The sequence below is a fragment of the Arachis stenosperma genome, chromosome 10, assembly GCF_014773155.1.
Source record: "Arachis stenosperma cultivar V10309 chromosome 10, arast.V10309.gnm1.PFL2, whole genome shotgun sequence".
Lineage (NCBI taxonomy): Eukaryota > Viridiplantae > Streptophyta > Magnoliopsida > Fabales > Fabaceae > Arachis > Arachis stenosperma.
In genome coordinates, this window is record NC_080386.1 from 66,456,189 (window position 1) to 66,472,317 (window position 16,129).

General features: G+C 39.9%; 1 non-coding gene across 1 annotated transcript; it reads right to left on the minus strand.

Moving 5' to 3' along the window:
* Nucleotides 1–614: 614 nt before the first annotated feature.
* On the minus strand, nucleotides 615–722 carry LOC130959072 (small nucleolar RNA R71). The gene has a single exon (XR_009078167.1). It is a non-coding gene; the product is annotated as a small nucleolar RNA R71 (small nucleolar RNA).
* Between the last annotated feature and the right edge of the window lie 15,407 nt (nucleotides 723–16,129).

Sequence of the window (16,129 nt, forward strand, 5' to 3'; positions counted from 1 at the left end):
TCTGACACCTTAAGGAATCTCTATACTGTGACATAGAGGATTCCACACTTTCTTGTTCTCTTCTCTTTCATATGAGCAGGAGCAGAGACAAAGGCATTCTTGTTGAAGCTGACCCTGAACCCGAAAGGACCTTGAAGCGGAAGCTAAGAGAAGCTAAGGCACAACTCTCTGTTGAGGACCTGACCGAATTCTTCAAAGAAGAAGAACCCATGGCAGCCGAAAACAACAACAATGCCAACAATGCAAGGAAGGTGCTGGGTGACTTTACTGCACCTACTCCCGACTTCTATGGGAGAAGCATCTCTATCCCTGCCATTGGAGCAAACAACTTTGAGCTTAAGCCTCAATTAGTTTCTCTAATGCAACAGAATTGCAAGTTCCATGGACTTCCAATGGAAGATCCTCATCAGTTCTTAGCTGAATTCTTGCAAATCTGTGACACAGTCAAGACTAATGGGGTTGACCCTGAGGTCTATAGACTGATGCTATTCCCTTTTGCTGTAAGAGACAGAGCTAGAATATGGTTGGACTCTCAACCTAAAGAAAGCCTGGACTCTTGGGAAAAGCTAGTCAATGCCTTCTTGGCAAAGTTCTTTCCACCCCAAAGATGGAGTAAGCTTAGAGTGGAAGTCCAAACCTTCAGACAGAAGGATGGTGAATCCCTCTATGAAGCTTGGGAAAGATACAAACAATTGATCAGAAAATGTCCTTCTGACATGCTTTCTGAATGGAGCATCATAGGTATTTTCTATGATGGTCTCTCTGAACTATCCAAGATGTCTTTGGATAGCTCTGCTGGAGGATCTCTTCATCTGAAGAAGACGCCTACAAAGGCTCAAGAGCTCATTGAAATGGTTGCAAATAACCAATTCATGTACACTTCTGAAAGGAATCCTGTGAACAATGGGACAAGTCAGAAGAAAGGAGTTCTTGAGATTGATGCTCTGAATGCCATTTTGGCTCAGAACAAGATATTGACTCAACAAGTCAATTTGATTTCTCAAAGTCTGTCTGGAATGCAAAATGCACCAAGCAGTACTAAGGATGCTTCATCTGAGGAAGAAGCTTATGATCCTGAGAACCCTTCAATAGAAGAGGTGAATTACCTAGGAGAACCCTATGGTAACACCTATAATTCTTCATGGAGAAATCACCCAAATCTCTCATGGAAGAATCAAGAGAGACCTCAACAAGGTTTCAATAATAATGGTGGAAGAAACAGGTTTAACAATGGCAAACCTTTTCCATCATCTTCTCAGCAACAGACAGAGAATCCTAAGCAGAATCCCTCTGACTTAGCAACCATGGTCTCTGATCTAATTAAAACCACTCAAAGTTTCATGAATGAAACAAGGTCCTCCATTAGAAATTTGGAGGCACAAGTGGGACAGCTGAGCAAGAAAGTTACTGAACTCCCTCCAAGTACTCTTCCAAGCAACACAGAAGAAAATCCAAAAGGAGAGTGCAAAGCCATCAATATGGCCGAATTTGGAGAGGAAGGGGAGGAAGCGAACGCCACTGAGGAAGACCTCAATGGGCGTGCACTAGCCTCCAATGAGTTCCCCAATGAGGAACCATGGGAATCTGGGACTCAAAATGAGACCATAAAGATTCCATTGGACTTACTTCTGCCTTTCATGAGCTCTGATGAGTATTCTTCCTCTGAAGAGGATGAGTATGTCACTGAAGAGCAAGTTGCTAAATACCTTGGAGCAATCATGAAGCTAAATGACAAGTTATTTGGAAATGAGACTTGGGAGAATGAACCTCCTTTGCTCACCAAAGAACTGGATGACTTGTCTAGGCAGAAATTACCTCAAAAGAGACAAGACCCTGGGAAGTTTTCCATACCTTGTACCATAGGCACCATGACCTTCAAGAAGGCTCTGTGTGACTTAGGGTCAAGTGTAAACCTCATGCCTCTCTCAGTAATGGAGAAGTTAGGGATCTTTGAGGTACAAGCTGCAAAAATCTCATTAGAGATGGCAGACAACTCAAGAAAACAAGCTCATGGACTTGTAGAGAATGTTTTGGTAAAGGTTGAAGACCATTACATTCCTGCTGATTTCATAGTCCTAGAGACTGGGAAGTGCATGGATGAAACCATCATCCTTGGCAGACCCTTCCTAGCCACAGCAAAAGCTGTGATTGATGTTGATAGAGGTGAACTGATCATTCAAGTGAATGAAGAATCCTTTGTGTTTAAGGCTCAAGGATATCCCTCTGTCACCATAGAGATGAAGCATGAAGAGCTTCTCTCAAATCAGAGTCAAGAAGAGCCCCCACAGTCAAACTCTAAGTTTGGTGTTGGGAGGCCACAACCAAACTCTAAGTTTGGTGTTGAACCCCCACATTCAAACTCTAAGTTTGGTGTTGGGAGGTTCCAACATTGCTCTGAGTATCTGTGAGGCTCCATGAGAGCCCTCTGTCAAGCTACTGACATTAAAGAAGCGCTTGTTGGGAGGCAACCCAATGATTATAATTTATATAGTTTCTTTTGTTATTTTATGTTTTTTGTAGGTTGATGATCATAAGAAGTCACAAAATCCATTGAAAAAGCAAAAACAAAATGAAAAACAGGAAGAAAAACAGCACACCCTGGAGGAAGATGCTGCTGGCGTTCAAACGCCAGTAAGCCTAGCAGTTGGGCGTTTAACGCCCAGTCTGGCACCCTTCTGGGCGTTTAACGCCAGAAAGGGGCACCAGACTGGCGTTAAACGCCAGAAAAGGGCAAGAACCTGGCGTTAAACGCCAGGAATGGGCACCAGCCCGGCGTTTAACGCTAGAAATGGCTCAAAACGTGATTTTGAGCAACATTTGGTGCAGGGATGACTTTTCCTTGACACCACAGGATCTGTGGACCCCACAGGATCCCCACCAACCCCACCACCACTCTCTCTCTTCTTCCCCCATTCACCAATCACCTCAACACCTCTTCCCCAAAAACCCTTCACCTATCAAATCCCATCTTTCTCTTCACCATTCACATCCATCCTTCATAAAACCCCACCAACCTCACCCTTCAAATTCAAACCACTTTCCCTCCCAAACCCACCCAATATGGCCGAACCCCATCTCCCCTCTCTCCTATAAATACCCTTCTTCACTCCTTCATTTTCACACAACCAAAACACCACTTCTCCCCCTCCTTGGCCGAATACACTAAGCCATTCCCCCCTTCCTCATTTCTTCTTCTTCTCCTCTATTCTTTCTTCTTTTGCTCGAGGACGAGCAAACATTTTAAGTTTGGTGTGGTAAAAGCGTTGCTTTTTCGTTTTTCCATAACCATTATGGCATCCAAGGCCGGAGAAACCTCTAGAAAGAGGAAAGGGAAGGCAAAAGCTTCCACCTCCGAGTCATGGGAGATGGATAGATTCATCTCAAGGGTGCATCAAGACCACTTCTATGAAGTTGTGGCCTTGAAGAAGGTGATCCCCGAGGTCCCCTTTTCACTCAAAAAGGGTGAATATCCGGAGATCCGCCATGAGATCCAAAGAAGAGGTTGGGAAGTACTCACCAACCCCATTCAACAAGTTGGAATCTTGATGGTTCAAGAGTTCTATGCCAATGCATGGATCACCAAGAATCATGATCAAAGTATGAACCCGGATCCAAAGAATTATCTTACTATGGTTCGGGGGAAATACTTGGATTTTAGTCCGGAAAGTGTGAGGGTGGCGTTCAACTTGCCTATGATGCAAGGAGATGAACATCCTTACACAAGAAGGGTCAACTTTGATCAAAGGTTGGACCAAGTCCTCACAGTCATATGTGAAGAGGGCGCACAATGGAAGAGAGATTCAAGAGGCAAGCCGGTTCAATTGAGAAGGCATGACCTCAAACCCGTGGCTAGAGAATGGTTGGAGTTTATCCAACGCTCAATCATTCCCACTAGCAACCGGTCAGAAGTTACTTTAGACCGGGCCATCATGATCCATAGCATCATGATTGGAGAAGAAGTGGAAGTTCATGAGGTCATAGCCCAAGAACTCTACAAGGTGGCGGATAAGTCCTCTACCTTAGCAAGGTTAGCCTTTCCTCACCTCATTTGTCACCTCTATTATTCAGTTGGAGTTGACATAGAGGGAGACATCACCATTGATGAGGATAAGCCCATTACCAAGACAAGGATGGAGCACACAAGAGATCCCTCTCATCATGAGATCCCTGAGATACCTCAAGGGATGCACTTTCCTCCACAAGACTATTGGGAGCAACTAAACACCTCCCTAGGAGAATTAAGTTCCAACATGGGACAACTAAGGGTGGAGCACCAAGAACACTCCATTCTCCTCCATGAAATAAGAGAAGATCAAAGAATCATGAGAGAGGAGCAACAAAGGCAAGGAAGAGACATTGAGGAGCTCAAACACTCCATAGGACCTTCAAGAGGAAGGAAGAGCCGCCATCACTAAGGTGGACCTGTTCCTTGATTTCCTTGTTCTTTATTCTTCTGTTTTTCGAATTTTAGTGCTTATGTTTATCCATGTTTGTGTCTTATGATCATTAGTGTCTTAGTGTCTATGCCTTAAAGTTATGAATGTCCTATGAATCCATCACCTTTCTTAAATAAAAACGTGCTTAATTGAAAAGGAAAAGAATTGCATGAATTTTGAATTTTATAACAGTTTAATTATTTTGATGTGGTGGCAACACTTTTGTTCTCTGAATGTATGCTTGAACAGTGCATATGTCTTTTGAATTTGTGGTTCATGAATGTTGGCTCTTGAAAGAATGATGAAAAAGGAGACATGTTACTGAGGATCTGAAAAATCATAAAAATGATTCTTGAAGCAAGAAAAAGCAGTGAATACAAAAAAAAAAGCAAACGAAAAAAAAAAGAGAAAGAAAAAAAAAAGAGAAAGAGAAAGAAAGAAATAAAGTTGTGATCCAAGGCAATAAGAGTGTGCTTAAGAACCCTGGACACCTCTAATTGGGGACTTTAGCAAAGCTGAGTCACAATCTGAAAAGGTTCACCCAATTATGTGTCTGTGGCATGTATGTATCCGGTGGTAATACTGGAAGACAGAGTGCTTTGGGCCACAGCCAAGACTCAATAAAGTAGCTATGTTCAAGAATCATCATACTTAACTAGGAGAATCAATAACACTATCTGGATTCTGAGTTCCTAAAGAAGCCAATCATTCTGAGTTCCAAAGGATAAAGTGAGATGCCAAAACTATTCAGAGGCAAAAAGCTAAAAGCCCCGCTCATCTAATTAATACTGATCTTCATAGATGTTTTTGGAGTTCATTGCATGTTCTCTTCTTTTTATCTTATTTGATCTTTAGTTGCTTGGGGACAAGCAACAATTCAAGTTTGGTGTTGTGATGAGCGGATAATTTGTACGCTTTTTGGCATTGTTTTTAGTATGTTTTTAGTAGTTTTAGTTGAGTTCTTAGTATATTTTTATTAGTTTTTAGTTAAAATTCACTTTTCTGGACTTTACTATGAGTTTGTGTGTTTTTCTGTGATTTCAGGTATTTTCTGGCTAAAATTGAGGGACCTGAGCAAAAATCTGATCCAGAGACTAAAAAGGACTGCAGATGCTGTTGGATTCTGACCTCCCTGCACTCGAAGTGGATTTTCTGGAGCTACAGAGACCCAATTGGCGCGCTCTCAACGGCGTTGGAAAGTAGACATCCTGGGCTTTCCAGAAATATATGATAGTCCATACTTTGCCCAAGATTTGATGGCCCAAACCGGCGTTCAAAGTCACCTCAAGAAATTCCAGCGTTAAACGCCGGAACTGGCACCTGATTGGGAGTTAAACGCCCAAACTGGCATAAAAGCTGGCGTTTAACTCCAAGACAAGTCTCTACACGAAAATGCTTCATTGCTCAGCCCAAGCACACACCAAGTGGGCCCGGAAGTGGATTTTTATGTCATTTACTCATCTCTGTACACCCTAGGCTACTAGTTTTCTATAAGTAGGACCTTTTACTATTGTAATAGATATAGAGAGTCTTTTGATCATGTTTTGATGATTGAACTCACTTTGGGAGGCTGGCCATTCGGCCATGCCTAGACCTTGTTCTTATGTATTTTCAACGGTGGAGTTTCTACACACCATAGATTAAGGTGTGGAGCTCTGCTGTACCTCGAGTATTAATGCAATTACTATTGTTCTTCTATTCAATTCCGCTTGTTCTTTGTCCAAGATATCACTTGTTCTTCAATCTGATGAAGGTGATGATTGACACTCATCATCATTCTCACCTATGAACAAGGTGACTGACAACCATTCTTGTTCTACAAGCATCTGAGGCTTGGTGAATATCTCTTGGATTTCTGATTGCATGATGCATGGTTGATCGCCTGACAACCGAGTGCTCGCCTGACAAACGAGCCAGCCATTCCGTGATATCAGAGTCTTCGTGGTATAGGCAAGAACTGATGGCGGCATTCAAGAGAATCTGGAAGGTCTAACCTTGTCTGTGGTATTCTGAGTAGGATTCAATGATTGAATGACTGTGACGTGCTTCAAACTCCGAAAGGCGGGGCGTTAGTGACAGACGCAAAAGAATCACTGGATTCTATTCCGCGCCTGACCGAGAACCGACAGATGATTAGCCTATGCTGTGACAGAGCATCAGGGACGTATTTTCACTGAGAGGATGGGAGGTAGCCACTGACAACGGTGAAACCCTACACGAGCTTGCCATGGAAAGGAGTAAGAAGGATTGGATGAAGACATTAGGAAAGCAGAGAGACGGAAGGGAAGGCATCTTCATACACTTGTCTGAAGCTCTTACACCAATGATGTACATAAGTATCCCTATCTTTATCTTTTATGTTATTTTCGTTCATCACTATACCCAATTGAGTCTGCCTGACTGAGATTTACAAGATGACCATAGCTTGCTTCATACCACCAATCTCCGTGGGATCGATCCTTACTCGCGTAAGGTTTATTACTTGGACGACCCAGTGCACTTGCTGGTTAGTTGTGCGAAGTTGTGTTTATGCCATGGTATTGAGCACCAAGTCTTTGGAGCCATTACTAGGGATTGTTTATGTTTTGAAAAGTATTGATCACAATTTCGTGCACCAAAGAACAATAGTACTTTGCATTAATACTTGAGGAACAGCAGAGCTCCACACCTTAATATATGGTGTGTAGAAACTCCACTGTTGAAAATACATAAGTGATGAAGGTCCAGGCATGGCCGAATGGCCAGCCCCCAAAACGTGATCAAGAGATCAAAAGATGATCAAAAGATGTGAGTACAATAGTAAAAAGTTCTATTTATATTAAACTAGTTACTAGGGTTACAGAAATCAGTAAATGATGCAGAAATCCACTTCCGGGGCCCACTTCGTGTGTGCTTGGGCTGAGGATTGAAGCTTTTACATGTAGAGGCCTTCTTTGGAGTTAAACACTAATTTGTAACTTGTTTTTGGCATTTGACTCTAGCTTGCTGATGCGCATAAACTTGTTATGCTACGATTTTAGGAAATTGCACGAACGGCAAAATTCCTTCCGGCAAGTGCACCGGTTATCGTCAAGTAAAAACTCACAATAGAGTGAGGTCGAATCCCACAAGGATTGGTTGAATGAGCAATTCGAATTAGAAGTTTGTTTAGTTGAGCGGAATCAACTTTTGGATGTGAATTGCATAAAGTAAATGTAGCAGGAAATGTAAATTGCAAGGAATTGAAATTGCATAAACTTAAATTTCGAGAATTAAGGTGCGAGAAAGTAAATTGCTGAAAGTAAAAGGGAATTGGGGTGATTGCATGAATTGAAATTTGCAGAATGTAAATAGAAAGTGTAGATCAGAAATGGGGAGTTCATTGGGGTCAGGAGATATTGAAATCTCCGAATCAAAACATTTTCATCTCTTCCTCAACCAATGCATTCATTGAATCTTGCTTGGCAATCTTATATGATTGGATCCCAATTCCTTGGCTCACCAATTCTCTCTAAAAACAAACAAATTCCCAATCCCTTGGTTTAAATGTTCATAAGAAGAGATGATGCTCGATCACTGATTATACCACACAGTTTCATGAACCACAATTTTGTAGGATTACATGTCACAATATCCATCCAAACCCCAATCCAATTCACTGTGAGAAAGCTTCTCTAGCATGAATCCTTCATTCCTTTCCCAAGGTTCCGAAGGATTCCAATTATGGGTAGTTTCTTTCCCAAGACAACTACCCAATGGAATTAGATCGAGAAGCTTTCTAACAAAAATTCAAGAGAAAAGATTGAAGAAGAAGATGAAACTATTATTGATTCATTGAATTACAATAGAGCTCCCTAACCCAATGAAAGGGGTTTAGTGAATCATAGCTCTGAATTCAATTACAAGCAAAATGATCAAAAGTTCCGAAGTGTCAAAAAGTCCCCCTCAGGGGCTAGATTCCCCTTCAATCCCCCCTTCCTTCAAATGCAGAAACTAAGGCCTTTAAATAGGCTCCCTAAATTACAAAATGAAATGAAATTAAAAGCAAATTACAATCAAATGAAATAAACTATTCTAGATGATTCTTGTGGCCTTGATTTGGTGTTGTTGATGGGCCTTGCTTGCTTGAAGGGTAGAGTGACATAATTGATCCAAAAAGGATAATGATCCATTAAACTACACTCAAACGTTGCATCCCCCCTTTCTTGAGTCGTCACTTTGTTCTCTAGTCAACCTTGCCAATTTGATGCCAAATATAGACTATTATACCTCGTTGGAAAGCTATGGATGTCAGCTTTCTAACGCAACTGGAAGCACCTCAATTGGATCTCTATAGCTCAAGTTATACTCCATGGAAGGTGAAGAGGTCAGCTGGCCTGATTGCATGTTGGTACTATGCTCTTCTATGCACATTACGGGGCTGTTTTCTCCCTCAATTTTTAGTATCCACCATGCATGCCATATATGCTTGGAAAGCTCTAGATGTCTTCTTTCCAATGCATTTTGAATCACCTCATTTGGAGTTTTGTAGCTCAAGTTATTTATGTTTGAAGAAGGCATGGTCAAGCTGTTCCATATAACACGTTTAAGCTCCAGTTTGAGGTCAAACTGGAGGTTAAACGTGGAAATGGCTTCCTGGTGCATAATGAGGTTCGAACACGTTTAACCTCCAGTTTGAGGTCAAACTGGAGGTTAAACGTGGAAATACTCCCTTGGTGCCATTCTCATTCTGGCGTTTAACCTTCAGTTTAAGGTCAAACTGGAGGTTAAACGCCAGTTTCCTCTTTTCTCAGCTTTCATGATTCTGGCGTTTAACCTTCAGTTTAACCTTAAACTGAAGGTTAAACGCCACTTTCAGCTTTGATGCCCTTCCTTTTTCTGGCGTTTAACTTCCAGTTTAAGGTTAAACTGGAGGTTAAACGCCAGTTACTGCATTATATGGCTTGGCACATGTGATCTTCAAGCTTATTTTATTGATTTTGTTGCTTCCTTGCCTAGCCTCTTCTTCCCTGAAATCACCCAAACAATTGCATCAAAGTCTTGCAAAATTTCATGAGAAATAATCCATTCATAGCATTCAAGGAATATAACTAAAAACTCATGGAATTTGCATCAAAATCTTCATGTTTGAATGATTTAAGACAAGCATGACTATTTGGCCCAAATGATTACTTAAGGCTCAAGAAAATGCATAAAACAACTAAAAATAAAAGAAAAAGGCTAGTGAAACTAGCCTAAGATGCCTTGGCATCACAACACCAAACTTAATCCTTGCTTGTCCCCAAGCAAGTTCTGAATTATTTGAGAAGAAAGAATGAAACAGAAAGTAAATTCATTAGCCATATCAGTAAGTAATTGACATTGATTAATGGGGTGTTCATGCAGAAAGTTGTTGCAGCATCACTTTATTGTTTCTTAGGTAAGAATGTCACTTTTTATGTTTCCACTAAAACACTGCTATGGCCTCTTGTTATTCACATATCCTTGGCAAGTTTCTTTTCTTTGTTTTTCTTTTTCTTTGAGCTTATTTGCTCCTTGTTGCTCAGTGTCATGTGTTGCACAAGCCTTTGGCATTTTCTTTTTCTTATCAGTGCACTACACATATCCACTACAGGCATTTTAGTTCACATTTCTTCTTGAGACATTGGTGCCCAGCACCTCTTTGTGTGACTAAATGTTTTGCATTTAGGTTGCTCTTGATAATGGACTTTTGGTTGATAATCCCGGGTTAGTTAACCCAAGTTACCAAGTGTTGAAACACTCCTCAGAACCTATTCATCCAAGCATATCCTTAATACATAAACACCACAGGCATTTGTCTCAGAAGTTCAAACCATTGGTGCCTAGCTTATTTTCTCAATTTTTTTGCTTTTTGGTTGCCCTTTTTCAGTGGCTTTTTCTTCTTCTTTTTCTTTCTTTTTCATGGCCAAAGACATTTATTCATCAAGATCCATAGACAGCATCCTAATTTCCACTAAAAGTGACAATTCTAACTTTATTTCTTAGTGAGCTGACTATTCAATCAAACATGCATACCACCACTTAATCTTATTTGATTTCTTACCAAATGGAATTGAGTTACTTTTGTTCAAACATTTCTTTTATTTTTGGAAACAGAACAAGCAGGGCAAGCATACATTTAAGCAAGTGAAGTTTATCCAGACACTTAGACTATCACTTATTTGGAAATTAAACAAACAGACAAACAAAAACTGCAATGACTCAAACTTAAAGCAGGGGTGCATGCAAAATTCCAATATCAGCAATTCAAAGTACAAGCAATTAAGTGACAATACAACCTTTTAGCATCTTCTTTGTTGTTCATCATCCTTCCTAGCCTTGGTGTTCTCTTTGATGATGATGTATATTCCTTCCATGAGATTGATTGTCTTCCTGCAAAGCTATTAGAAGTTGCTTGTTCCCCAAGCACTTTGAGAATTGGTTAGCATGCATGTATGTTTGTAGGTCTCTGAACTTAGTTCCTTGCCATATGCAGCAATTTGGATCATATGCAGAAAACCTCATGTGCTTTTATTAAGAAAATAATTATGAACTAGAAAAAGAAACTATGAACTATTTATTAAACTATTGTTTAAGTAGTTTCCCTGATTGGTTGGAGCTAGTGACTAGTCATGCTGAGGTAGAAATGTGCTTTTAATGAAGTTTTTGGTGGAACACCAAACTTAGAATCTCACATTCACCCTTGAATTGTTTTGGTGTGCAACACCAAACTTAGCTCCTTGCAATACAGATAAATCTACTTAACTCTTTTATTGAAATAACTAGAAAAGAAAAACTACCTTTGGTTGGGTTGCCTCCCAACAAGCGCTCGTTTCCTGTCATTAGCTTGACATGCTGTTCCTGACTTTCTTCCTCTTCCTCCAGTTTGTTAAGAGGAATGACTTCAAGTGGATAAATGAGCTAGTTAGTGCCCCTTGTTGTGAATGCCTCTTTCCAGCAAGCTTTCCCTTGTGATTGGCTTGAGTAAACTTGCTTGTTGGCTCAGGAGTTGGATTGTTCTTCGACCTTCTCTTCTTCATGGATATGGTCCTTTGTTTCTCGGTCACAATCTTCATTTTGGTGCTTGTTTCTACTGCCTTCACATCCTTGATCTCAGAACTTGGTTGTTGTTGGACAGTTGGAGTATCCTGTTCATCAAAAGCTTCCTGAATTTGTGGTTCAATGAACCCTTCCTCTTTGCAACTCTCTGTTTCATTGGAGTGTGATCTCCCTTGATTGACTTTCTCCCTTTCTTGTTCTTCTGATTCCTCCATTGGGTTTGCCATGGTATCACTAGAAGAATTGTGGGTAGGGATTTGCTTTGATAGATATCCAATTTGTGCTTCTAGCTTTTGAATGGCAGCACCTTGATTTTGTAAGTTGGATATCACTTCTTCCTTAAAGCCTTTCAAATCGGCCACATCTCTGCCCATAGTTGCAATCATTCTTTCTATCCTATTTAATTGATCTTGAAATTGTTGGTTCGGATTAGGTTGGGCAGGTTGATTATCTTGGCTGTGATATGGTGGCTGGGAGTATGTGTTTTGTGTGGGCTGATAGAGTCTTTGGTTGGAGTGTTGGTAGTGGTATGACTCTTGTGTGTAGTGGAATGAGTCTTGTGGATAGTGAAATGAATTGTATGAATTTGAGAAGGAATTTTGTGCTGAGAAATGCTCAAGTGATGAAGAATTTGGATATGTAAAACTAGGAGGTGAGGTTGGATAATTCAGAGGTGATGGCTCTTGATGAATGGGGTGTGAATAAGTGAAATCTCTTTGGTTTTGATCTTCCCAGCCACAACTTGAGTGGTGATCAAATTCACCAAAACATGGACCATTTTGTGGCTCTGGGAAGTACCCCGTTTCCTGTTCCTGATACTCCCACCCACCATGAGCATAATAACATGAATCATTCTGTGGTGGTGGAGAGTTTCTCATGAATTTTGATTGACCAAAAGATGATGGATACTCCTTTCTTTTTTGCAATGTGCTCAGTCTCAAACAATACTCATCCAAAGATAGTGGAAATCCCATAGTGAGGCAATATCACAAACAGCTAGTGGTTAGTATGCTAACAAGTGAATAAGCAAAGAAAACAAATTAAAATTTGCAGAAATTAGCAGTAATAAACTGAAACAAAAACTATTAACAAAAGAAAAGAAAAATTGCTCAATCTAGTTAACTTCCAATTGGAGAATTGTCGATCGAAAACCAATCCCCGGCAACGGCGCCATAAACTTGATGCGCATAAACTTGTTATGCTACGATTTTAGGAAATTGCACGAACGGCAAATTTCCTTCCGGCAAGTGCACCGGTTATCGTCAAGTAAAAACTCACAATAGAGTGAGGTCGAATCCCACAAGGATTGGTTGAATGAGCAATTCGAATTAGAAGTTTGTTTAGTTGAGCGGAATCAACTTTTGGATGTGAATTGCATAAAGTAAATGTAGCAGGAAATGTAATTTGCAAGGAATTGAAATTGCATAAACTTAAATTTTGAGAATTAAGGTGCGAGAAAGTAAATTGCTGAAAGTAAAAGGGAATTGGGGTGATTGCATGAATTGAAATTTGCAGAATGTAAATAGAAAGTGTAGATCAGAAATGGGGAGTTCACTGGGGTCAGGAGATATTGAAATCTCCGAATCAAAACATTTTCATCTCTTCCTCAACCAATGCATTCATTGAATCTTGCTTGGCAATCTTATATGATTGGATCCCAATTCCTTGGCTCACCAATTCTCTCTAAAAACAAACAAATTCCCAATCCCTTGGTTTAAATGTTCATAAGAAGAGATGATGCTCGATCACTGATTATACCACACAGTTTCATGAACCACAATTTGGTAGGATTACATGTCACAATATCCATCCAAACCCCAATCCAATTCACTGTGAGAAAGCTTCTCTAGCATGAATCCTTCATTCCTTTCCCAAGGTTCCGAAGGATTCCAATTATGGGTAGTTTCTTTCCCAAGACAACTACCCAATGGAATTAGATCGAGAAGCTTTCTAACAAAAATTCAAGAGAAAAGATTGAAGAAGAAGATGAAACTATTATTGATTCATTGAATTACAATAGAGCTCCCTAACCCAATGAAAGGGGTTTAGTGAATCATAGCTCTGAATTCAATTACAAGCAAAATGATCAAAAGTTCCGAAGTGTCAAAAAGTCCCCCTCAGGGGCTAGATTCCCCTTCAATCCCCCCTTCCTTCAAATGCAGAAACTAAGGCCTTTAAATAGGCTCCCTAAATTACAAAATGAAATGAAATTAAAAGCAAATTACAATCAAATGAAATAAACTATTCTAGATGATTCTTGTGGCCTTGATTTGGTGTTGTTGATGGGCATTGCTTGCTTGAAGGGTAGAGTGACATAATTGATCCAAAAAGGATAATGATCCATTAAACTACACTCAAACGTTGCATCCCCCCTTTCTTGAGTCGTCACTTTGTTCTCTAGTCAACCTTGCCAATTTGATGCCAAATATAGACTATTATACCTCGTTGGAAAGCTATGGATGTCAGCTTTCTAACGCAACTGGAAGCACCTCAATTGGATCTCTATAGCTCAAGTTATACTCCATGGAAGGTGAAGAGGTCAGCTGGCCTGATTGCATGTTGGTACTATGCTCTTCTATGCACATTACGGGGCTGTTTTCTCCCTCAATTTTTAGTATCCACCATGCATGCCATATATGCTTGGAAAGCTCTAGATGTCTTCTTTCCAATGCATTTTGAATCACCTCATTTGGAGTTTTGTAGCTCAAGTTATTTATGTTTGAAGAAGGCATGGTCAAGCTGTTCCATATAACACGTTTAAGCTCCAGTTTGAGGTCAAACTGGAGGTTAAACGTGGAAATGGCTTCCTGGTGCATAATGAGGTTCGAACACGTTTAACCTCCAGTTTGAGGTCAAACTGGAGGTTAAACGTGGAAATACTCCCTTGGTGCCATTCTCATTCTGGCGTTTAACCTTCAGTTTAAGGTCAAACTGGAGGTTAAACGCCAGTTTCCTCTTTTCTCAGCTTTCATGATTCTGGCGTTTAACCTTCAGTTTAACCTTAAACTGAAGGTTAAACGCCACTTTCAGCTTTGATGCCCTTCCTTTTTCTGGCGTTTAACTTCCAGTTTAAGGTTAAACTAGAGGTTAAATGCCAGTTACTGCATTATATGGCTTGGCACATGTGATCTTCAAGCTTCTTTTATTGATTTTGTTGCTTCCTTGCCTAGCCTCTTCTTCCCTGAAATCACCCAAACAATTGCATCAAAGTCTTGCAAAATTTCATAAGAAATAATCCATTCATAGCATTCAAGGAATATAACTAAAAACTCATGGAATTTGCATCAAAATCTTCATGTTTGAATGATTTAAGACAAGCATGACTATTTGGCCCAAATGATTACTTAAGGCTCAAGAAAATGCATAAAACAACTAAAAATAAAAGAAAAAGGCTAGTGAAACTAGCCTAAGATGCCTTGGCATCACTTGCAACTTGTTTCTGGCGTTTAACGCTAGAATAGGGCAGAAAGCTGGCGTTGAACGCCAGTTTGCATCGTCTAAACTCGTGCAAAGTATGAACTATTATATATTGCTGGAAAGCACTGGATGTCTACTTTCTAAAGCAATTGAGAGCGCGCCATTTGATTTTCTGTGGCTCCAAAAAATCCATTTCGAGTGCAGGGAGGTCAGAATCCAACAGCATTAGTAGTCCTTTTTCAGCCTCTGAATCAGATTTTTGCTCAGGTCCCTCAATTTCAGCCAGAAAATACCCGAAATCACAGAAAAATACACAAACTCATAGTAAGTCCAGAAATGTGAATTGTGCTTAAAAGCTAATAAAAATATACTAAAAGGCAACTAAATCATACTAAAAACTATATAAAAACAATGCCAAAAAGCGTATAAATTATCCGCTCATCACAACACCAATCTTAAATTGTTGCTTGTCCCCAAGCAACTAAAAACAAAATAGGATAAAAAGAAGAGAATATACAATGAATCTCACAATATCAATGAAACTTAGTCCCAATTTGATGAGCGGGGCTAGTAGCTTTTTGCTTCTGAACAGTTTTGGCATCTCACTTTATCCTTTGAAATTCAGAATGATTGGCATCTATAGGAACTCATAATTTTAGATAGTGTTATTGATTCTCCTAGTTTAGTATGTTGATTCTTGAACACAGCTACTTTATGAGTCTTGGCCGTGGCCCTAAGCACTTTGTTTTCCAGTATTACCACCGGATACATAAATGCTATAGACACATAACTGGGTGAACCTTTTCAGATTGTGACTCAGCTTTGCTAAAGTCCCCAGTTAGAGGTGTCCAGAGTTCTTAAGCACACTCTTTTGCTTTGGATCACGACTTTAACCACTCAGTCTCAAGTTTTTCACTTGGACCTGCATGCCACAAGCACATGGTTAGGGACAGCTTGATTTAGCCGCTTAGGCCTGGAATTTATTTCCTTGGGCCCTCCTATCCACTGATGCTCAAAGTCTTGGATCCTTTTTACCCTTGCTTTTTGGTTTAAAGGGCTATTGGCTTTTTCTGCTTGCTTTTCTTTTTCTTTTTCTTTTCTCTTTGCTTTTTTTTGCCATTTTTTTGTTAATTTTTTTCTTTTTTTTTCCGTAAGCTTTCTTATTCACTACTTTTTCTTGCTTTAAGAATCAATTTCATGATTTTTCAGATTATCAATAACATTTCTCTTTGTTCATC